The sequence below is a fragment of the Canis lupus genome, chromosome 11 (assembly GCF_003254725.2).
Source record: "Canis lupus dingo isolate Sandy chromosome 11, ASM325472v2, whole genome shotgun sequence".
Taxonomy (NCBI): domain Eukaryota; kingdom Metazoa; phylum Chordata; class Mammalia; order Carnivora; family Canidae; genus Canis; species Canis lupus.
In genome coordinates this window covers 39504545-39529961 of record NC_064253.1, presented here as the reverse complement: position 1 = coordinate 39529961, position 25417 = coordinate 39504545, and the positions used below count along the sequence as shown (strand labels likewise).

At 37.5% G+C, this 25417-nt stretch overlaps 1 protein-coding gene and 1 non-coding gene across 4 annotated transcripts in view; both read left to right on the top strand.

Moving 5' to 3' along the window:
• MLLT3 (MLLT3 super elongation complex subunit) overlaps positions 1–25417 on the top strand; it is a 279551-nt gene that overhangs the window by 99028 nt on the left and 155106 nt on the right. The window lies entirely within an intron of this gene.
• On the top strand, positions 11310–11417 carry LOC112650650 (U6 spliceosomal RNA). Its single transcript, XR_003130342.1, has one exon. It is a non-coding gene; the product is annotated as a U6 spliceosomal RNA (small nuclear RNA).

Sequence of the window (25417 nt, the reverse complement as noted above, 5' to 3'; positions counted from 1 at the left end):
TTATGCTTAAAACAACCAAAAACCTTAAGTGCAGATATTAATGAATCCTTGTCTCAGGAGAAAAAGCAAGGAAGAAAAGAAACAACCCTCCAATAAGGGTGCTTTAATGACTCAGACTAGGTCCTAATAGAGTGTGATAACCACTTTTATCCAGAGATAAAGATGAATTAAAAATATAGTAAACACTTCTTCCCACTGTATTCATCTGATTGAAGCCGAGTAAATATACCTTTCCATATATTTTACTGTTTACCCACATTTTAATGGGTATACTGCCTATAGTGAACATGCTAAAAAATAGATCACCAGCTTAGGTAGGCTTCAGTGATTGTACTACCAGATGTTAACAGGACCCAATCTGGACTCTGAATGGGGAGAGTTTGACAAATCTAAGCAAAGTTGGTGTTCATTTAGATCTTCACAAAATATAAACTGTGTGGGCACTATGTATACTAGGGAAAAGAGGGAACTCAATACAAGTTACCTCTCCTGCATGGAAAGAGAAGAGCCCTAGCTCTTAAAATTCCCATTGGTTTATTTTGGCTTGTAATTCCTTGTCCTGTCTTCACCGCCCCCTCTCTAAACACAAAATCACCCAACTTTTAAAATGAAACTATTTGAAATGAAATCATGTAACATGTTCTCTTGGTTGCTAATTCCCTTGGGGCTATAGAGTTGACAGTTGTATGAACTAGTGATACCATAAATTAGAAATGATTTGAGTACAGTAAAATTGGGATCCTTGGCCATTTTTTTTTTTAAAGCTGGCCCTATGGGGTCTATATATTTGTTTTATACTTATTTTAATGACCATGCCAGATAGAGTTTGCCATCTGGGTTAAAATTTTTTTTTTTAGGAAAATTTAATACCTTTTGTTTTATTCTTTCTAATTCAAGAGGCTAGTTTCTATAAACTTGAATTGCATGGAGTCGGACTTTGTAAAGCAGTAGTTTGTGCTTATCTGTCCAATCCTTCCTTATTGCCTGAATCTTTAACTATCTTTTGTCTTCTTCATTCTTTACCTCCAAGATTTACTTTCAGTTCCTCACTAAAGCCATGACTGGGGTTTTGTTGACTAGAATTTCTTCTCTTTAGGTCTCTAGATCCTGGGATGATAGTGTTGGCTCTGGGGTAGTATCCTCCCCTATCTCTTTCTACCATCTGTAAACACTTTCATTCTGCCTTTAGTGGATGGTCCTCCTGAGGATACACGAAGCAGAGTGTTTGTGAAAGGAAACTGATAAGACTGAAGACATTTTCCTTTATAAAGCAGGCAGGGTGGAATGTGGGGAAAGGTAAGGGAATAGATCTGTTGTCATTATTACTTGTGCATTTCAAGCCTTCTGTGGGTTTTGCATTTACCTGGGGTTTTGTGAGACCAAAACTAATGGACTTTATGACAGGGAAGTTGAAAATATTTTAAATTTAAAGCAATCTTGAAAGCATGGTACTGTGATTCTGGTCAATAGGAGAGCCTAAAATAATTTATTGTGTTTAAGCAGCAGGGAATGTAAATTTGAATATTTTAATGTTCCTAATTAATTTCCAGCTTTAGTATGCCTACTTCTCTCCTCAAATAAGCTGCTTGCTTTCTTCTATTCTTTTTTGATGTGTTATATTTTAATGCTTGGCCTGGCTATTAGGCACACTTCATTTGGATTGATATGTTGTTGTTGTCAAATGTACTTTTATTTTTTAAAGATGTTATTTATTTATTCATGAGAGACACACAGAGACAGGCAGAGACATAGGCAGAAGGAGAAGCAGTCTTCCAATGGGGAGCCCGATGTGGGACTTGATCCCAGGACCCTGAGATCATGACCTGAACCACCCAGACATCCCATAAAATATATTTTTCCTTTTAGTTTAGTTTTATTTTGATTTTAACATTTAAAATAAAAAAAATGGAGGGGATCCCTGGGTGGTTCAGCGGTTTAGTGCCTGCCTTCGGCCCAGGGCCTGATCCTGGAGTCCTGGGATCGAGTCCCACATCAGGCTCCCAGCATGGAGCCTGCTTCTCCCTCTGCCTGTGTCTCTGCCTGCCTCTCTCTCTCTCTCTCTCTCTCTCTCCTTCTGTCTTTCATGAATGAATAAATAAATAAAAATCTTAAAAAAAAATAAAATGTTGAGCCTGTTGACTTATCTATTGTTTTGCTTGAGAGTTTTGTGTGTTTCCATTTTGGGAATAGGCTGCATAGTATTATGTGATTGGTTAATTTTCTTCTAATACTGCCGCTCTGCCTTTGAAGAAGACAATGAACTTGCTATAGTTAGTAAGCAAAGTCTTGCATGCATGGGCAGGAGGAAATTGGGTAATCCTGAGAAATCATCCGCTAGCTTTGAACATGAGATTAATTTTGGTTTTGATTACTGTGTTATACCAGAGGTTGAGAAGGAAGGAGGAAACACGTAAGGGTCTGGTTTTTAAAGCAAGCTTTAGAAAGGTTATGTAAGATTTGATCTTTCTATAAATATCTTTTTATAGTGATACCATTGTCATTTAAAAAAAAATAATAGAAGTTTTGAGCATAGGCCCAGTCACTTGGACCAGGCAATTTTAGGCTTAAGAAATATTCCCTCAGAATACCAGTTTTCATCAGAGGCTGATGTTCTTTTGGAACCTTGTAAGGAACCTTGTAAGGTAAGAGGTGGGTAGGTGAAGATGCTGAACTAACAGATTATATAAATTTATAGTCTGTATATAAGCACTCAAATTTAGAGATAAGGATGGGTGGAAAACTTGACCTGAACTCTGCTTGTCCCCTTCCCCCCCTTTAAAGATCAGTTAGCTTCTGGAGGGATGTTTTAAGAAATAGAGCTCTTTGCCAAAAGTAGATACTGTCCTTAAAATCTACTCTTCACTCTAGCATTAAACCAGGGTCTACCCTGTTGAAGATTTTAGGGGTGCCTTGCACTCTTGCTACTGCTAATTGAATAGTAAGTATTGATTTGTAACAAAGAAAATTAATTTTATGTGTTTGTGAAGGATTCACATTTAAGGGATGTTCCCCCTCTCTCTTAAATAGCAAGTGATTAACTGCTACTTTAATTTTCAATTAATCAAATTAGGTTTCTACTGGTAAATTTTGATTACATGCAGTTCTAACAGCTTCCAGATACACTTCTCTTTCCCATATGCTTACCATATGCTGAGCAAAACCAATGTAGAATAAATTAGTGTAAAAGTAAGAACACTTAGTTCTTTTGTAGAGTTCATCTTGAATGATGGAAGACAGCTCAGAATCATTTTAGCTACGAGGCACCTTTTGAAAAGTGATATGGCAAAATAGCCCATTTATGTGTGCCAAGGTCTGTTTTCATAAATGTAAATTTGAAAGTTCATTAAAATTTTGGCATGTGATTTGGAATGCATAATAACTGGAAGTGATTCAAAGCCAGAAATCTGTATCCTTATACCAACAACATGTTTCACTGAAGACTGGCTTTGTATGGTTGTTTAATATTTAAAAGTTAAAAAAAAATAGTATTTACCCGATGGTTATGGCTCTGGAAACTATGTGCAGGACGGACGGCTGTAGAAGCAAGGGAGCGCCAGCAGTCTAACCCGTGGCCCAGAATGCTCCCCAGCTTCTCCTCCTTGTATAAGCAAGGCAGGTGACTTTGGAATAGTGAACCCTGCCCCTCATTTTTCAGAGATGGCCAAACAGAAATGCAAGTTTTCCTCGCTTTCTTTGGGAATGTGAAGATGGACCATGAAGGACATTACTGCTCATGTAAAAAGAGCTGAGAAGCGGCCAAGCTGGGGTCAGACATAGGTGGCATCTAATGCTAGTAGCTAATGTGAGCCTTTATGCTTGCAGATATTCTAATGTTACATGCCAGGCATAGTGCTAACCTGTAATATAAGCCTCCCAAGGTGAGGATGTAGAAGCAGAGGAGAAGAGAAAAAATTGACCTAGAGTTGGTGCAAATAAGCCCATTTCTTATCTGTAGTAAGGGAAGTGCATTTCACCACAGACCTTTTAAGGCATCTTCCAGTGAGGCAGAGGAAGCAGTGCCACAGCCAAGGTAAGAGCTAATGAGGAATGACTGCAACAGGAAAGGTTTTATTTTAGAGCTTATGGGCTAACCTTTTCAAAATCTTATCGTCTGCCCATTGTTACTTTTGCTGTTATATATGTGTACTTTGTACAGATGCCTTATTTATTTTGTTATTTCTCTTTACAACTGTGTTTTTAAAGTTTCTTGTTCCCTGACCTCTCAGGCGCTCTGGTTTCTGCCTTCCAATTTTGTCATAGGAGAGAAAAATGGTTTATGAAGGGGATAAGATGATCACCAGGATGAAAAGTCAACACTCCTAGGAGTGGTGATGATGTCCTTAGCTCACATTCTATCACTTAGTATGCCATTTGTGATATTGTTCTGTAATTAACCAAGCTTCCTGGAGAAAGTAAGTTTAAAATCACTGTCGTCTTGGTTTATTTCTTCTCTTAGCCTATTTGACTTTGACACATGCTTCTCTCCAACTTCTGTAGCTTCTCATTCTGACAGGATACTTTGATTCTTACCTCTGGCTGGCTAGCCAGCCCTGTTTCAATGTATCTCAGTCACCAGATTGGATGTTCTTGTACCTGTTTTGTTTACTCTCTTTTTTGGTCTATTGTTTTCTTTTATCCAAATTAGTAGTTTTTCCTACTAGCAGGCTCTCTTTCTTCAAATCATTTTTTTCCCCCCACTGTGGCCAGTTACCGTTCTAAAAACACAAGTCTCCTCAAGTTTTTCTGCCTCTTAAAAAGTATTTGATGGCTGTTACCTGTAGAATTTAGCTCCTTACAGTACTCTGTAAAGAACATCACAGGCTGACACTTGCTACTTTACTAGCCTCATGGCTGGTCACACATAGCCAGATACATACAACCATACTTCATGTTCACTTTTAGTTCCTCATCAGGCCGTGTATTCTCTCTACCCTGGGTTGTTCGCTTATGCTTTTCCATTTTGCCTACAATGGATGCCTTTCATTTTCTTCTTGGCAAGTACTTACCTACTTTTCCTTAGAGGTAATCTCTTTTGGGTGTGATGTTAACTGAGTCTCCTAAGCCTTAATGAAGGCTGCCTGTGGTGTGGTTATATTATGGTTTTTGGTAAATTTGCCTTCATGGTTAGATGCTTAGCTATGTAAGAAGCAGGAGACTGTGTCTTGCTCATCTTTGTCTTCTAGCACATAGCAGAAGGCCTGGCATGCAGTTGTGTTCCATAAATATTTATTGTATGGAGTTTAGTTTATTTTTCATTACATTTTATAGAGAATGAGTGAATCTTAAAGTAAATGAAGTACCTGTAAATGGTATATTTGAACGAAGATTTGTGGTTTATCATGATTTGTGGAAGTAGAAAGGGAAATATCACAATTCCTTGGCACTCAAATTAGTGAATAGATACCAAGAAGCATAATTGGTGAGTTATCAAAAACATATTCACCTTTGGCTAGGGAAAATATGTGTGTGTGTTTCAATGAAAAATTAACTTGAAACCAGTGAAAGAATGATTTGAAACTCTGAATTATAAATAGTTCTTAGTGATTATTGTTAGGGCTGGAATAGTACCTAGGTTTCTAGGCGCTGATTATAAGGAAGAATGGTGGAGTGGAAGGGCTTGTAAAGAACCCAGTTGATAATGAAGAATGAAGTGATTGCCATCAGGTTCTCTATGTGACCTAGGGTAAGTAATTTTTCTGCCTTCACTTTTTATAACAGAGTACCTGAATCAATGGTATATGCTGGACTGTAAGTAGTCAAGAAAGAAGAGTATTGGCAGAAACAAGAATGGGCAAAACGTCGAGCCCCAGCGATTTTAGTATATACTTTGTCATTTAATTTGTATGGTGCAGTCCCCCTGTTCTTGCAGCCCCGGGTGGATATGTTCTGGGGTAAATTATATTTTACAAGTATTTCCACAACATTGTCTCTCATTTTACATGTTCTTACAATTTGATTTTGATACTCCTATCAAGAAGTGGGGGTGATGTTTCTTCCCTTTGAAGCTGAGTGGTCTTTTGTGACTATTCCAGCCTACAAAGAACTGCAGAAATGATTCTAGGTGATTTCTGAAGCTAGATCATAAAGACTATGTGGCTTCCTCTTTGTTGGTTGGAATGTAATGCTTGGTTGCGAAACCTGCAGCCACCATGTGGGTAGTCCATTTATCCTGAGGCCATCAAGTTGTGAGGCAAGACCACATGGAAAGGCCTTGAGAAAACTAACTGCATTAAGAGAGATGTCCAGCCAGTCTTCTGCTCCAACCCAGCCTCTCCAGCTACCGTCTGACTGCAGCCAAATAAGAAATTTTGAGCCCAAACTACTCAGCTAAGTCTTCCTGAATTTCTGACCCAGAAACCATGAAAGATAGTAAAATGGCTGTTGTCCTTTTATTATTTATTTATTATTATTTTTAAGATTTTATATATTTATTCATGACTCAGAGAGAGAGGTAGAAACATAGGCAGAGGGATAGGCAGGCTCCCCAGGAGGAGCCTGATGTAGGACTTGATCCTGGGACCCCGGATCATGCCCTGAGCTGAAGGCAGATGCTTTACTGCTGAGCCACCCAAGCGTCCTGGTTGTTGTCCTTTGAAATTATGTTTGGGGTTGTTTATTCAGCAGCTGGTCATTAGAACATGTTTTTTTGGAGAAGCATTTTCTATTTTCTTCTACGGAGTATTGAAGGAAGATGGGGCTGGAACTAGAAACCTTTCTTAGTGCAGATTTAGAATCATCATTGCCCTAACACTGTTGCCCCAAACTTTCATGCCCTAGTTGGGTGTAGGCCGGGGAAGGGAGATCATAAAAGAGAAAATCATGTAACAAAAATATTTTCCTCTTCACGTAGCTTTACCTAATAGTTGATAAAGAAGGGCTAGCCAAGAGTAGATACTTAAACTGACTCTATCTAAAGAATCTGTTTTGGGGAAATAAAGCCATGGGCAAGAAATTCTGCAGATGAGCTTGGGGATATCTCTATGGGAAGAGTGAATGAGGCAAAACCAGGCTGTTGTCAAGGAGGCCAGAATTTATGTTGACTAATTTATTGTTCTGTGTGCTTTTTAAAATATTAAAATAAAAAAATAAATATTAAAATATAGTACCTTTTATGGGTTGAATTTGTCCTTTGACAAAAGATTTCCTTATTTGGAAATAGGGTCTTTTGTAGAGATCATAGTGGATTAGTGTGAGCCCTATATCCAATGGCTCGTGTCTTCATAAGGAGGCATTGTGAAGGTCTGGAGAGACACAAGGAAGAAAGCTATGAGAAGACAAGACAGAGATTGGAGTTAGGCCACCACAACTAAGGAATGTGAAAGTACCTGCACCCACTGGAAGCCAGAAGCAAAAGGAGTGAAGGAAGACCTCTCTCTTAAAGTGTTCAAAGGGGGTTGGCCCTGCCAACACCTTGATTGCCTTGACTTCTGTCTTCTAGCATGAAGGATTAGATTTTTGTTGTCTCAAGGCAACCAGTTTCTGATACTTTGTTGTGGCAACCCTAGGAAACTTGTGGTGTCTGAAGTTTAGATAGGGACAGTGAAGAAGTGTTGATCTTCAAAAGTTATGGAGATGAAAAGATAAGCCACAGGCTGGGAGAAAATATCTGCCAAACATCTATCTGACAAAGGACTTGAATCTAAAATATATAAGGCATATACAACTCAATAATAAGACAACCCCATTTAAAAATAGGCAAATGATTTAAAGATTTCAAGAAAGGAGATACATATCAGAGAAGCTTATGAAATGATGCTCAGTATTGGTAGTTTTAGGAAAATACAAATTAAAACTACGAGATACTATACTATGCTTAGAATGGCTAAAATTAAACAGAATGACCATACCAAATGTTGATGAGGATATGGAGCAACTGGAACTCATACATTGCTGGTCAGTACCTAAAATGGTAAAATCCCTTTCAAAGACATTTTTTCATTTTCTTAAAGCATTAAGCATACAACCGTCTGATTGTTCTATACATAGCTATTTACAAATCCAGGAGAGTTGAAAGCATACCTCCATAGAAAGACTTTATACTAATGGTGCTAAGGGCATGGTTTGTAAACTGGAGGTAACCCAGATGTCCACCAACAGGTAGATGGGTAAACAAATTGTGGTATAATAAAATACTACACAGCAATAAAAAGGAATCAGCTATCAATATTTACAATAATATGGATGAAGCTTAATTAAATAATTATATTGCGTAAAAGAAGCCAGTCCTCTCCCCAAAAGAGTACATATATATAAATTTTAGACATATCAAATTTTAGAAAATGCAAAGTAATTATAGTGACAGTGACAATCAGTGATTCTGGGAGATAGGGCAGGGCAGGGATGTGAAAGATTTTAGGGAGCTATGAAAAAATATTTAGGGTTGATGGATATGTTCATAATCTTGACTGTGGTGATGGTTTGCTTGGTGTATATTTATGTCAAAACATCAAATGCACATTACATTTGTGATTTTTTTAATATGTCAATTATGTCTCAAGCCAGAATAAAAAGAGAAAACTTATATGGGAAAAATTAGGGTTAAGATGGGGGCTTAAACTCCAGGCTCTATTCTACTAATACTCATCAGCCGAGTGTGAACTGGTACAGTTTGCTTTTGCCACTTACTTGCCATGTCTTTAATGGCAAGAGACCCTTTAAATCTAGAGCCAACAAGTAAACCAAATTTTAGAATCATTTGGGGTTTAATCACAGAAGACCATGGTGGGTTATAGAATAAGGGATTTCTTATATAAATTAAGCCTTAAAGATTAATCTATGAGCTTGGGAAATGAAGGACCAGGAGGCAAATTGGAGGATAAGTAGAGTTTTCAACTAGTCAGAGAAGCCAAGGGTGAGACAAAACTCATGGGTTAGGGGCCGTGGAAGCCTGTGCCTCTGTGTAACTACTACCTGTTTGTATCTGTTGGTAGGCCTGGAGTTTCTGTTGGCCTACATTACATGTAGGACTGGTTGGAAAGGTGGATAGGGATCTGTTAAGAGCAAAGGTAAGTTTGAACCCACCCACAGAGCTATGTCTTGTCACTGTACTAACCATAACAACTTTCAGAGAGTAATGTTTTCCAAGACCATACAGATCTGTCCAGATTTGTGCAAATTCTACTTTTGGTCAACTTTAAGCTAAAACTATGCAGGGAAGAGATCTCAGGAAATATAGTTTGATGCTTAACAAATTTGACACAGCATAAACGACCACAACCTGCTAATTAATGGCCTTGGTAATTTGTAGTACTTGTTATGAACCCATAGTCCCCTGTTCTTATGTGATGGGTCGATTATGCTAAACAAATACAGAATATCTTTGCGAGTGATCTAATTGGCACAATGCAGTCCAGGCATGAGGAATAAGGGTAGATCTTTTCAGAATCAGGGCTGATTGCAATGTAAACAATAGGGAGACTCTCCATCCCCTCTTACAAGGAAGGTGTTTATAGCAACATAAACACCTTTTCAGCACAGTAACATAAACAGTTTCTCAAGGAAACATTCTCTGGCATTCAGGAAATGTTTCTTTCTTTACAAACAAAAAAGTGTGTTTTTCTTAAGATTTAATTTACTTAAGGGCTCTGTTTAGAACAAGGCTATGATTGTAGAGGGATAAAGTTATTCCCAGAGCACTTTTCTGGTAGGCTGTAGTCGAAGTCCTTAAAGAAGCATCTTGTTTAAAAATCTGTAGACTAACAGAGCACAGGTCAGTACAGGTGTACCATGTTACACTTCAGATCCACCTCTGGAAAGTTGTATAAATTATACTTTTGTGAGTCAAATTATATTACAAAGTCCCAGTAGTCTATGATTTGATATTTTCTTGAGAAAATCCTTCTTGAAAACATGAAGACACTCTGTTACAGGTATGACATATGGTCTGCAGTGAGTCCAGGGACTATGATAGGGGCCATGTATTTGTCTCAAATATACATAGTTAGCTCATTTGTACAGTGAATAAATGCTTCCTAAAATTGGTCAAATTAGGATTCTTAAATTAAAATTCTTTAACCTTTTTAACTGTTTTAACCTGGAACAATTGGAAATAGATTTCATCCATAAGACCCATTATGTTTTTGAAATGGAGGGGAAAATTCTTTAGCAAGAATGCTTTCTTAATAGAGAATGGAGAACAGATGTCCCTATTTTCAACATGTTATTAAAAAATATATAGCTCTGGTAGTGCAGCGAAGATGCTGTTAATAGGCACGAAGCATCAGCCACATGCATGTTTTTTTTTACCTTTGTGGAAAGGCTTGATTTAATGAAAATATTTACCAAAAATCTCTAGGAATGATTTATTCATTGGTAACTTGATTTTGTGTAGCTTTGCACAACTTAGAATGGGGAAGTAAGAGATGGTTTATCATGCTGCCTTTTACCTTAAACTCTGGACTAGTGCTTCTCAAAATAATGTGCAAATGACCTAGGCAACCCCCTTTTTTTAAAAATAAAGATTTTATTTATTTATTGGAGAGAGAGAGTGCTAGAGACAGCATGAGTGGGGTGGAGGGGCAGAGGGAGAGGGAGAAGCAGATTCCCCGCTGAGCAGGAAGCCCCATGCAGGACTCCATCCCAGGACCCTAAAATCATGACCTGAGGTTAAGGCACATGCTTAGCCTACTGAGCCACCCAGGTGCCCCAACCTAGGCATCTTGTTGGTGAATGTAGGTTGTGATTCAATAGGTTTGGGGGTAGGGTCTGAGATTTTTATTTATTTTATTTTATTTTACTTTATTTTATTTGGGATTTTTATTTCTGGTAAGTTCTCAGGTTTGTAGAACACACTCTGAAAAGCAAGTTAGAAGGCTTTCCTGAATGTAATTTTTGCTGTGGTTTCTCATAGTATTCAACATTTTACAAGAAGTGTAGTAGATACAGAGGAAAATGATTTTTTTTTTTTAAAACATATGCCCAGTTTTTGTCTTCCAGACAAAAAGATAGTGGTAGACTCTCCCATTAATTAAGTAGCTTGCTAATAGTTTGGCTGGAATTAAGTATAGGCATTTCCCATTCAACTATATTATGTAAGTATATTATGTTTTAAAATTTTTGAAAGTGGTGTAGTTTAAAAGCCAGCCTCTCATTGAGATGCCAGTTACCCCAGAAGAAGAAGAATCATTTTGCATATGTGTGGAGTACAACTGTGGGATTATTTTTTTTCCTCTGGAAACATCTCTTTGGTATCTATAAAACTAATAAAATAATTACACCCTTGAATGGTAACCTGTAAAAAAATTAAATGATTTTTTTGTGGTTATTAAAATCAATTCAGGTCCAACTTCATTGTTTTTGGAGAAGAGTTTGTGTTTGTTTCGGCAGCACATAGACTAAAGATTGGAATGATACAGAGAAGATTAGCATGGCCCCTGCACAAGGATGACACACAAATCTGTGAAGGCAAGAGTTTAATATTGAGGAAATGTTCATGGAACATTCAGGAAAGCTTGCCTGTTTGAAGGATAAAAATGGAGAGCTGATTTGAAAATATTTTTTAACTGTCACCATTTTTTTTAAACCTTTATAATGGGCAATCTGAAAATGTTAAAATTGCAGCAAGTGATATTGATATTTTTGTCTTGAATAGTTTCAAAGAAAACTTCAGGCAGTTGAATTTTTCTGGGAAATATCATTAAAATATGATTTTGAGGCTAGGGAAAAGTTTAGAGATATAAAACCAAATACTTCAAGGAATTGTCTGTCTATTTCTTAAATAGACAGTTTTTCTTAATTTTAAGTTTAACCTTTATGTAATTGAAGATTAAAAAGAGAAAAAATGGACATCTTTTAAGCTTTCTGGATCAGTGCATAAATCTGATCTTCCCTGAGGAATGGGAAGAGATGTAACCAAATGGCTATTATCTCTTTTTAGATGATGTGAGAGATCATAGACATCATCCACAATAGTGAAAATCCCCTAGGATCTGACACAGGTGGGAAAAAGAATTCCCAGGGATTTCCAGGAAGTCAAATTGTGTTTATCTACTATGATGATAGCTGATAGCCAAATTAATTTTAGTCTTCAGATAACAAATGAGCACTTTCCCAAGCATATCTTCCAAAAGATTGAGGCTGTAGTAGAATTTGAAAATTTTTCTTCTGTGTTTCAGGTGGTCAAGTGTGTTGGAAGTCTGTTTTCTAGAAAAGTAAGGGAGAGGGTATGGCCTCCATGGGGACTAAGTGTTAAGATGACAGCAGCATTATTTTGATTTTTATTTTTTAAGAGAGAGAGGGGGAGGAGCAGAGGGAGAAAGAGAGAGAGAGAATCCCAAGCAGACTCCATGCTCAGTGTGGAGCTCAGTGTGGGGCTCAGTCTCACAACTGTGAGATCATGACCTGAGCTGAAATCAAGAGTTGGATGCTTAATTGACTGAGCCACCCAGGTGCCCCTATTTTTATTTTTACTTTCTATGGTTTGACAGTAACATATTTTAAAGTATGAACAATAGGAAAATGTTGTATTAGAGATGAAACAGTTGTACATTGTAGACCATTTTAAAAAAGATATGAAAAATTTAAAAAACCAAGTGTACATTCTAATTTTTTCTATGTAGTTTAATAAAATATGATTGCCCTTTTCTTTAATGTGCTACTTCCCCTGTGATTGCACATTTACTTGTGTGAACATTATTTTCTTACGGCTACATAATATTCCATTTATAAAAATATCATTTGGGTAATTTTTCCTCCTTAGACATTTAACTGGATTTATATGTTTTTCTAAGATGAAAATAGTACTTTGTACTATGATGAACATCTGTGTATAATACTTTTCTTTGATCAGAATTTTCTTCTTAGGTCAGGTTGCCAGAACTGAAATTCATGTTCTTATAGGGAACTTTTCCTTAAAAGTTGGTCTGTGTAGTTGAAGGACTGTTTACAAAGAAATACTAATCCTTCCTGTTAAAAGATAAGGATGTTATGACAAGGTGTTAAAAGCTAAGCTGGAGTTGGACAGGTCAGATTAACCTGGATCTATCTTTGACACCTGTTTTTAACACTTGTTGGAAAGGGGAAAAAATCAGGGCTAACAATTGGTCTTAGATTTTGGTAGGTTGAATTCTTTCTAAAGAAATTAGTTGTTTATGTGGCAAGTGCTTTAAAAAATATTTTGCTAGTAAATTAGGGTAGGAGGATATTTGAAGATAAAGTTTCTAATAATAAGTTTATAATGTTAACTCCTAGCCCTCTTAACTTTATTTAGAGCAAATGTATCAAGATAGTTGTGATTCACTAAAGCAAATAGGGGGGAAAAAAAAGGGAGGGAAACAAGAATAATAGTGCCATAGAGAAAAACAGAAACTGTCTCTTAATTCACACTATAGACTGATTTGTAATATTTATTCTTAACCAGATTTTAGAGATGAGATAGTCATTTGGATAGGTTAGCCATAAAGCCATCCTAGTTGTTCCATAAAGTTACAAACAACCCCAAACTTCTAATTAGCCCACATCATTTTAATTGCCCTAGTGTCTTCTAGCAATAGATTTACAGTCAGAATAGAAAGTTTGCATGACAAGATGGATAAGCTGTATTTTCTATGCATATTTTACTAGAGTTTTTATTTTGGTTGAGAAATTCTAGTTTCAGGGGTTTTTTAAATTTTCTGGATTGTGATGATCCCTTCTGGATAGGGAAATGTCTGTAAAGAATATTTTTTCAAAAAAAATATTTTTTCCAATTAATTCCAAGGTATTGATGTATACATAAATTTAGGAATTAATGAAGTAATGTTTGCAGCATTTTTATGTTTGAGATTATATTTTGAAAAACTAAAATCAACTGTAAATTTTTTTAGAGGTGGGAGAGGGAGAGAGAGAGAAGTGCAGTGGGGAGGCAGAGAGAGGGGGAGAGAATCTTAAGCAGGCTCTGCACCTAGTGCAGAGCCCAATGTGGGGCTCGATCTCACAACCTGAGATCATGACCTGAGCCAAAATCAGAGTTGTATGCTTAACTGACTGGGCTGCTCAGACACCCAACTAGTTAGATTTTTTTTTTTTGTATATTTTTTTATTGGAATTCGATTTGCCAACATATAGTGTAACACCCAGTGCTCATCCTGTCAAGCGTCCCCCTCAGTGCCCGTCACCCAGTCACCCCATCCCCCAGCCCACTTCCCTTTCCACTACCCCTTGTACATTTCCCAGAGTTAGGAGTCTCTCATATTTTGTCACCCTCTCTGATTTTTCCCACTCATTTTCTCTCCTTTCCCTTTAATCCCTTTCACTATTTTTTATATTCCTTGAATGAATGAAACCATATAATGGGACAGCCACATGCAGAAGAATGAAACTAGACCATTCTCTTACACCATACACAAAGATAAACTCAAAATGGATGAAAGATCTAAACGTGAGACAAGAATCCATCAAAATCCTAGAGAAGAACACAGGCGACACCCTTTTTGAACTTGGCCACAGCAACTTCTTGCAAGAGACATCTTTGAAGGCAAGGGAAACAAAAGCAAAAATGAACTATTGGGACTTAATCAAGATAAAAAGCTTCCGCACAGCAAAAGAAACAGTCAACAAAATTAAAAGACAATGTACAGAATGGAAGAAGATATTTGCAAATGACCTATCAGATACAGGGCTAGTATCCAAGATCTATAAAGAACTTATTAAACTCAACAGCAAAGAAACAAACAATCCAATCATGAAATGGGCAAAAGACATGAACAGAAATTTCACCAAAGAAGACATAGACCTGGCCAACTGGCCAACAAGCACATGAGAAAATGCCATCAGGCATTTCACTGGCCATCAGGGAAATACAAATCAAAACCACAATGAGATACCACCTCACACCAGTGAGAATGGGGAACATTAACAAGGCAGGAAGCCACAAATGTTGGAGAGGATGTGGAGAAGGGGGAACCCTCTTACACTGTTGGTGGGAATGTGAACTGGTGCAGAGATTCTGGAAAACTGTGTGGAGGTTCCTCAAAGAGTTAAAAATAGAACTGCTGGAATCCCTGGGTGGCTCAGCAGTTTAGCGCCTGCCTTTGGCCCAGGGCGTGATCCTGGAGTCCCAGGATTGAGTCCCGCGTCGGGCTCCTGGCATGGAGCCTGCTTCTCCCTCCTCCTGTGTGTCTGCCTCTCTCTCTCTCTCTCTCTCTATCATAAATAAATAAATCTTAAAAAAAAAAAAAATAGAACTGCCCTACGACCCAGCAGTTGCACTGCTGGGGATTTACCCCAAAGATACAGATGCAATGAAACGCCGGGACACCTGCACCCCGATGTTTCTAGCAGCAATGTCCACAATAGCCAAACTGTGGAAGGAGCCCTGGTGTCCATCGAAAGACGAATGGATAAAGAAGATGTGGTTTATGTATACAATGGAATATTCCTCAGCCATTAGAAACGACAAATACCCACCATTTGCTTCAACGTGGATGGAACTGGAAGGTATTATGCTGAGTGAAGTTAAGTCAATCCGAGAAGGACAAACAGCTAATTTTTAACTACATAACATTTGGTACGTATAAGAGAATATAAGTAATGTGTAAGATTAAAAGCAAAATAATAAAATGAACATCCATGAAACTGCTATTCAACTTAAATTAGAACATGACCAAATTATATTTGAGTTCCTCTCCTAGGGTGTTCCGTTTTGCAGATCTGTCAGCTCAAAAAAGATCTTGATACCTACTTTTCTAAATACGAATTAGTATGCTGCTAGCCTTTGGAAGAAATCTAAACAGGTATATACAATTTACATTAAGAACACCTGCAGATTAATGATTGATGTCAATTCATAATTCATGATGATAAAGATGTGTAAAAATAGGACATTTGCTTTGAAATTGTTAACTAAGCTAGATCTTAACTTTTAAAAAATACTATGAGACTTGAAATTGTTATCTTCTTTATTGAAATAGGCTATTTTAAAAATATTACTGAATGTGAAAACATGACTACATTATTCATAAAACACCAAATATGTGTTTATTTAACAGCATAAATTCATATTACATGTTGGAAATCCAGGGTTTTTTGTTTTTGTTTGTTTTTTTGAGAGGAAATAATGTATCCATCCACCAAGGATCTTCTACGTTTCCAGATCTTTGCCTCATTTTCTTCTTCTTCTCCCTCCCCCCCCCTTTTTTAAGATTTTATTTATTTATTCACGAAAGACAGAGAGAGAGAGAGAGAGAGAGAGAGAGAGACATAGGCAGAGGGAGAAGCAGGCTCATGCTGGGAGCGGGATACAGGACTGGATCCTGGGACTCTGGGATCATGCCCTGAGCCAAGGGAGACGCCCAACCACTGAGCCACCCAGGTGTCCCTGCCTCATTTTCTTTGAATCAGGACTTCTAGGTTAAAAGTCACACACAAAAAATTGTCACTAGAGGAATGTGCTATGGATTAACAGAGTTTTAGGTATGTTATGTGATTACTTAAATATTTTCTTTATTTTTCCCCCTAGAATGTTTTTCCCATTTCTACTTTTGCTAGTTACTATTTTGGAATGTAGTAATTTTTGATTTTCCAAATTGTTTTTGACTGAATCTTGAAGAATAGAAACCCAAATTGTTTTTAAATATATTTCCTAAATTTTAATTTAAATAATTAAAAAAAGATTTTATTTATTTATTCATGAGAGACACAGAGACAGAGGCAGAGACATAGGCAGGGGGAGAAGCAGGCTCCTTGTGGGGAGCCTGATATGGGACTCAATCCTAGGACCCTGGGATCACGACCTGAGTCGAAGGTAGATGCTCTCAACCACTGAGCAACCCAGGTGCTCCTGTTTTTCATTTTTTTTGTTGTTTTTAGCAGTAACACTTTGAAGATTAGGAAACAAGTTTTGTTCATCTCATAAAGGCATAGCAGGTGATTGTTTCTCAGAGTCTGTCTTCCTCATAAAATAAATATTAGATTTCAATTTTGGCTTATATTTTCCCCCTGATTTCTTTCCATATTATCATTGCCTTTTATCTAGAATTTTCTACTTTCTCACTTAAAACAAGAATCTAAGTGTCTGGATACTGGGGTGCAAGTGATGCTGTTCCTCATTTTTCTCTTCTTTTAAAAAAGTTCTCATATGGCTTTAACTTTTTTAAAAAGATTGATTGATTGATTGATTGATTGATTGATAGCACCAGTGGGGTAAGCGGCAGAGGGAGAGGCAGAGAGAATCCCATGCATACTCCTTGTGGAGCACGGGACTCCACGACCCTGAGATCATGACCTGAGCCAAAACGAGATCATGACCTGAACCAAAACTATGAGTCGGATGCTTAATTGTCTGAGTCACTCAGGTGCCCCTTAACTTTTCCCTCCTAAATTGCCAAATTTTAATGGATTTTTGGATTAAGAGTAAAAAAAAAAAGGGAATTTACATTAAAATTTAGCTGGGTGACTCACAGGTTAAGCTTTGGACTCTTGATTTTTGGCTCAGGTCATGATCTTGGGGTTGTGAGATCCAGCCCCATGTAGGGCTCTGGGCTGGGCTTGGAGCCTGCTTAAGATTCTCTCTTTCCCCCTCTCCCTCAGCACCCCACTCCCTCTGCCTTTCCCCTCTGGTATTAGAAACTATGTAAAGTTTCTTTGTACTTTTTGAACTTTAAAAACAAAGTTACTTTAATGTGGAGTAAAATTCAGTAATCCTGTAGTTGAAAATTAAAAAAAAAAAAAGATTTATTTATTTATTTTAGTCAGGGAGCAGCACAGGAAGAAGGAGAGAGAATCCTAAGCAGACTCCATGTTCTATGCTCAGTGCAGAATCTGATGGGCGGCTGGATCCCACAACCCTGAGATCAGTACTTGATCCAAAGCCAAGAGCCCCCACACTCCACCTAGTACACCACCCAGGTGCCTTGAAATTTTAAACGCAAATGTTGTGGTCCAGTTAGCTTTCTTAAGCGTAAATCAGCCATCAGCCGCTCTGGTCATAAGCAGGTTGCTTAATGCTTTTTTTTTTTTTTTTTAAAGATTTTATTTATTTATTCATGAGAGACAGAGAGAGAGAGAGAGAGAGAGAGAGAGCGCGGCAGAGACACAGGCAGAGGGAGAAGCAGGCTCCATGCAGGGAGCCTGATGTGGGACTTGATCCTGGGTCTCCAGGATCATGCTGTGGGCCAAAGGCAGACGCTTAACCGCTGAGCCACCCAGGTGTCCCGCTTAATGCTTTTATTCCACTGTTTCCTCACCTGTACAATGAAAGGAGAGAAGTTTTCAGGGTGGTTGTGAGAATGAGATGAATTGTTATGTCTGAGCACTTTTATGGAAATACTTGGATTACTTTTCTGTCACTGCCATAACAGATTAACAGAAATATACCTGCTGAAAACAATACAAATTAATTTTCTCATGGTTCTGTCGGTTAGAAGCTGAGATTAGCTCAGCTGGTTTCTCTGTTATGGTTTCCTGAGCTTGAAATTCAGGTGTTGGCTGGGCTGTTTGTTGGGAGGCTCCGGGAACAGTCCAATCCTGGGAATATTCAGGTTGTAGGCAGATTCCAGTTATCGTGGTTGTAGGGTTGACATCGGTTTGTGAACTGCGGCTGGACCAGCCTTAGCATCTAGAGATTTCTCTAGTCCTTTGCATGTGGGTTCCCATATTTCAGAACCAGAAAGGCATGGAAAATCCTTCTTATGCTGGGAAATTTCTGTTGTTCCTTTTGTACCCCACCTCTCTGATTAGAGCTGGAGAAAGTTCTCAGGTGATTAGCTCAGATCTGCATAAATACATGATAAGCCTTATAGCCTGTGGTCATTTGATTAATAACCTTAATTGCATCTGTAAAATCTTTTCACAGCAGTACCTAGATTAGTGTTTGACTGAATAATAAGAGGACAGGAATCTTGAGGAACAGCTTCAGAATTCTGCCTATGATTATGCCCAAAAATGGTAGCTAGGGATAGTCTGCGAGGTGACTAGCAATGATGAAAGAAATCACATCTTTACCTGAGAAGTACAGAGAGAGTAAATTGTAAATCCCTTGTAGGTAGGCACGGTTCCTTACTTTTTTGTATCTTTAGAACCTTACAGTTTTACATATATTTGTTCAAATATCTGCCATTGGTTGATAGCTTGAATATAATTTCTTTTTTATTTTATTCATTTTATTTATTGGAATTAGTAACAGTATAGTAGGAGTTTTGTTTAACATTTCTGGTACGTCTCTGGAATGATTAATTGCATTTAGTTTCCCCATATTTTTTTTCCCTACTTCTTATCAAACCACAGAGATAAATAGCTTGTTCTGTTATAAGCTGCCAATAACCTTTTGTTATGAGTACACAAATTTTGAGTTATTTTGTCTCGTAGTCCTTAAGAATTTATTAGTCTTTTATATAGTCTTAGCCATGTCTTCTATAACTTGTATTTGAAGAGGGTTTTAAGTATAGCATACAGTTGAAAGTTGACCAACTACCCTGGCAGAAAGGGGTGCCCTTAATTGCTGTCTTCAGGGTGGCATCCTTAACTACTGAATCTATAACCACAGTGATTTGCAAGGTGATAGTCAGTGTTCTTCTTACAATTTTGGGACATTTTCCCCGATCAACAAATCTAGGACTCCCTTTAATGATTTTAATCAGTCATATTGGATACCTGCCAAGAAAGAAGAGTATAAATCATCACTTTTAAGAAGCCAAGATCAGGGATCCCTGGGTGGCGTATCGGTTTGGCGCCTGCCTTTGGCCCAGGGTGCGATCCTGGAGACCCGGGATCGAGTCCCACGTCGGGCTCCCAGTGCATGGAGCCTGCTTCTCCCTCTCCTCTGCCTGTGTCTCTGCCTCTCTCTCTCTCTCTCTCTCTCTGTGACTATCATAAATAAATAAAAATAAATTTTTTTAAAAAAGCAATACATGGGAGTGCCTGGCTGGCACAGTCGATGGAGGTGGAGCCCGTGACTCTTGATCTCAAGGTAATGAGTTCAAGACTCATGGTGGGCACAGATCGTACTTAAAAAAATAAAAACACAGAATCTGATTCTTTCAAAGAGCTTCTAAAACATGTGTTCTCTCGAAATGAAACTTGGTAAAAGAAGGCTCAAATTCAGTTTAAAAGTAGTAAAAGAAAAAGAGCAAATGCCCAGTTTTCCATGAGAGAAACTGGATTGCCAGATGAGTCTACAAAACATACAGAAAGATCAAAGGAACGATGAATGGACATTGCTGATCCTGGATTTAGACAGAAAGGCATTCCTGAAAGAACTAACCATATGAATGCCCAGCCAGCCCTCATTATCAAATTAAAAGGCAGTAAGGTAAGCAAGGTACTTTAGCAAAAAGTTTCTAAACCTTTTGGCACAAGGAGGTTATTTCATGTTATGCATCTTTTTAGGAGGGGGAGGAAAGACATATATTTTTGGGCAACATCTAACTCTCAGAAAAAGCAGAAAAGATTCCTAAACCTCACTTAGGAATGAAAGGAATAACAAAGTGAAACCGTTGAGCCACCCAGGGATCCCCCATGTATTGCTTTTTAAAAGCTATTTTCAAAAAGTTATCCATGTTATCTAAATAAAAGTATCATATTTATTTAACTTGTTGAGGAAGTTATCATTTTTTTCTGAGATCACTAGTCTATAATCAGGAGAGTGATTAGCACTCTTTATTTAGGGCCTTCTAAATTCTTGGCAGTTTTTCAGTTTTCTTTCAATTGATATACATCATTCAATTTGTCTTATAGATCACCATCTGATTATTAATTTTTAAAAAAGATCTTATTTATTAGAGAGAGTGCATGTGCAGTAGCAGGGAAGGGGCAGAGGGAGAAGGAGAAGCAGACTCCCTGCTAAGCAGGGAGCCAGATGCAGAGGTCCATCCCAGGATCCTGAGATCAGGACCTGAACTGAATTTTGAAGGTAGACCTTTTACCGACTGAGCCACCCAGGCACCCCATGATTATTAATTTTTTTAATTGTAAAATATACATAGCATAAAATTTAGTTTCCACTGTTGGGAAATGTGTAGTTCTGTGGCATTCAGCACATTCACATTGTTACAGAACTTTCTCCATCATCTGTCTCCAGAACTTTTTTATCATCCCAAACTGAAAGTTCCAAAGTTCGTATGCATGGAAACAACTTCCCATTCCCTTCTCCCCACTTCTCCTGGCAACTACCATTCTACTCTCTGTCTCTATGAATTTGACTTAATTGGTTTGTTTTTATAATGTTTACCTTAACAAAACATTTTTCCTTCCAGGCATGAGTGGAGGTATGGTCTGGGGGCAGGGAGGAAGAGTTGATTCATAGGTATCAGATTAAATTTACTGCCTAAAGAATTAATAAGTAACCTTTACCTGCCTTGTGTATTTGACTACTTTTTATCTGCAGGATTTGAACACTGGGAATATATGAATATAACTTGTCTTTAAAATGCTATGTCTTTGAAGAAAAGAAAATAAAGCTTTGAACTTTGAGTTATGGGCTTTGCTGATATTCATCTCTCTCAAATATATAAATTTTTTCAACTTGGCTTTTCTTCAGATCATTTTACTTCCCATCTGAATGTTTAGTCTGTGGCTACTAGAGTTCAGTGGGAATAATTCCTTGTTTTCTTAGACAACTGATGTCTTGATTTTTGACATAGATATGTCTCACATGCCACAACATTGTTTTGAAATTAGTTTGATAAGACTGAGATGTTCGTACATTATACCATTTGGGTTGTGGATATTTTGTCTGATAACTACATTGTTGGTACAGACTGTTTTCCTAGAATGGGGCAAATGGTCTTCTTTCTCATTGTAGGAAGATAGGAGTTTCCTGAATGATACTGATTAGGGAATATAAAGTAATTTTCTGGGATTTGGCTTGGGAAAGTATGGCTTTCAACTAGTTTCAAAACTAGTTAGGTTGTCTTTTTAGGAGAGGCTGTAAGCTTCTCCAAGGACAGGATTGTTCATTCATTTTGTAAACAATTGAGTAATAGGTAGAGTATAAATAGAATTTCATTCCAGTAGTTAAGGCCTTATAATTTTCCTAATAGCAGCAGGTTTTAAATCTTGGATAGACAAAGTTAGAGGTAAATAGAGACCACAGTTTCATAAGAAGTACTTCTACCCTTTTCTCTTTATGCATGGTAGACCAGGAGAGCAAATGAAAGATGTGGCTGGGGACCTGGTAGTATTAACTCGCTCTTGTTGCTTTGCAACATTTTTTTTTTTTTTAAAGATTTTATTAGAGAGTGCACAAGCAGGGCGAGGGTCAAAGAGACAGAGGGAGAAGCAGAGACCCCCCCCCCCCCCCCCCCCCCGCATCCTTGAGCAAGGAGCCTGACAACAGACATGGAGATGGGATGTGATCTCAGGACCCTGGGATCATGATCTGAGCTGAAGGCAGACACTTAACCAACTGAGCCACCCAGGCACTCCTGCCTTGCAACTTTTATGCACCGGCATTCAGCATCTTTTTAGCTAATGCCCTTTCTGCCATGATTTAGGTAATAAGCATAGACAAGTATGTGAATATATACTTAGTTTTTTCATGTTCTGATTCAGTAATTGTTTTAGAATTTCAACATAAAACAGTCAATAGTCATGAATGTATTTCTCTAATATTTCTGAACTGGAGGTGGTTTTGTTGTTACAGAATGTCGTGGGTAGTTAAGTGGGTTTTTATTTGCTCCCAGATTCCTCTCTATTGCAGTTTTCTGTTAATCAACAAATGCTGATACAGAGACAGTAAAACTTCTTCTGTCTCTCGCCTTTGGGGAATAAACCAGCTGATAGAGGCCTTCAGACATCCACTGGAAGAGGGAGTGTGCAGGGCTCTCCCACAGTAATGACAGCGCAGTTGGAGCAGCTCTTCCTGACAGTGTAAAGTTTCATAAAAGCAAACCAGGAGCTGGCCCTTGAAGAATAAATTGAAAGATTTATTGCCATGCGCCTGATACCAATTTGCGTTGTAAGTGTGTGACCTTATCTTATTTTAAATTCTTTGCCAATCTTTTAGAAATAATGACTTTTACATTTTCTTTTAAACCACTGAGTTGGATTATCCTTTCATATATTTATTTACTAGCAGCTCTTTTCTTTGGAGGGTTGCCAGTTAGTGTGCTTCCCCCATTTCTCTCATTAATTGTCAAGACTTCTTTATGTTAGTGTTGGCCTACAGAAGACAGGATGTTTTTTGGAATTGTGGTAAATGTATGGATTGATTTATGGGAAATTAACCTTTTTTGTGATCTTCCATCTTCCTTATCTAAGAGGCTGCTATATTTTTTTCAGTTATTCAACTCTTATTTTATATATCTCTGTAAAGTTATATAGCTTTATTTATGGGTAATGTGTGTTTTGAGTTCATTAAGTTTTTGTTGCTTTTATAAACGGAGCCCTTGGTGCCATTTTATTTCGGAAGTACTTATTCCAGAAAGTGGTTATTGTACTATGGAGGAAAGCTATATATTTTTTGTATATTACCTTATTTCTAGACATTCCTTTGCTTCCAGTACTTTTTCAGTGGCCTTGCTGTGTTTTTCCAGATAGTAATTTTCTACAAGTAATTATGTATGAGTCTTCTTTGCTTGTTGGTTTGCTTGTGTTTATTATATGTGCTAGGTTTTCAAAATAACTTTGAATCATGCTGGTATCAGTGGTCATTCTTGTTGAAGGCATACAGGAGTTCAATGATAATATTTTTGCAAACAAAAAAGCAGAGCTCAACACTTGAATATAACTGATGACAGACAAAAATGCATTTTAGGAAATGTATGATTGACTGTGGCTTGCATGTGCAGGAAGTGTTACTTTATGGCTGAGAATAATATGTACACCTATGCAGACATCTAATATTATTTTATCATTATTTTGGCAATTGTGTATTTATATGCTGTACATATATAGTGAAGATTTTAGACCAAGTGAAGTCTATTTGCACAGTGCAACTAGAGTTAATGGCACTGATTTATTTATCATTTAAAAGAATGTAAAAATCTGTCCTTATTTTCAAATCCTATTCCTAGGGGGAAATCACTGTTAAGTATCTTTCCTGGTTTTTCTGTAGGTATTTAATCACTCTGTGTATACACACACACACACACACACACACACACACACACACCTGCATGTGTTTATGTATTCTTTTACAAAAACAGGATAATTTATTTATTTTTTTTAAAGATTATTTATTTATTCATAGAGACAGAGAGAGAGAGAGAGAGAGAGAGGCAGAGACACAGGCAGAGGGAGAAGCAGGCACCACGCAGGGAGCCTGAGGTGGGACTCGACCCAGGGTCTCCAGGATCACGCCTGGGGCTGCAGGCGGCGCTAAACCGCTGCGCCACCGGGGCTGCCCAAAAACAGGATAATTTAAATCAGAAAGTATAGTAGCTTCTTTAAAACTTAGCAATAAAATATATTGTGCATCTTGTTTTATGCGATGATTTTAAATGTCTTGGCTTAGTGTTCTGCACTATATTATTATGGTGGTAACATTTCATAGGTTATTTCTGAAGTGTATGAGAAATAAGTAAAGGTATATCACAGCAAATAATTTATTTGAAAATAAGATGTATTGTTTAGGTTTCCTTACTTCTATAAATCAACTATTCTAGGAGCCAGTTAGTGAAAACCTATCTTAAAATCACATGTGGGATTTCTATTTCCCTAAAAGAATTCTACCAATTAAAAGAAATTTAAAAATGTAAAATCAAATCATTAACTGAGTCATGGATATGCTCTTTAAAATCTGATTAAGAAAAATATAAATTTTGTAGTAGGGGACTTATAGAAGTTTGATTCATGTTTTCAAAGACCTTTGCCATATTCCTTATCTTTTGAAAATATTTAACTGAGTTCAGGATGTGAATGTGATTATATAATTATTGTTTTCTAGGTCATAGTGTTCTTATGTTCACAATTTGTTTTCAGTATTTCATCAAATGTTTTGAATACTTGGGTTGAGTACCATACTAAGTCCTGGCAATACCAAGCAAAATCAAAGGAAAAAAAGTGATTCTTTTTACAGATTTTACAGGTTACAGACTAATAGGGGACCAGCAATTTCAAGTGCAATAAAAATGTTGCTTATATACAGGATATAGAGGAGAAATTTGTAATTTGGGGGGGCATATGAGAAAGACACCCCAGAAGTCTTAATGGGGAATACAGGGAAGAGGAGTAATTTTGGGGTTGAGTTATGAAATATGAATAAGTTTTTCCCAGGCAGGTGGGTAATAAGGAGAGTCTTACAGTGCTGGTGACATGAAGGCCAAAAGAATAGAAACCTTTCTGGTTCCATGAGATATTAGGTGGTTGAGTGTGTCAGTTGAGAAAATACTAAGCAGTGGAGGCATTCCTCCAGCACAGCAGTGTAGAATCATGATGGTAGAATGACTATTCTATGTTAGAAAACAAGAGCAAAGGGGTAAAGGAATGACTTGGAGAGCATGGTAGAGTATGTATTAGAATTCTCCCATGATACCTTTTTCATCAAAAGTTTGAAGAGGCCTAA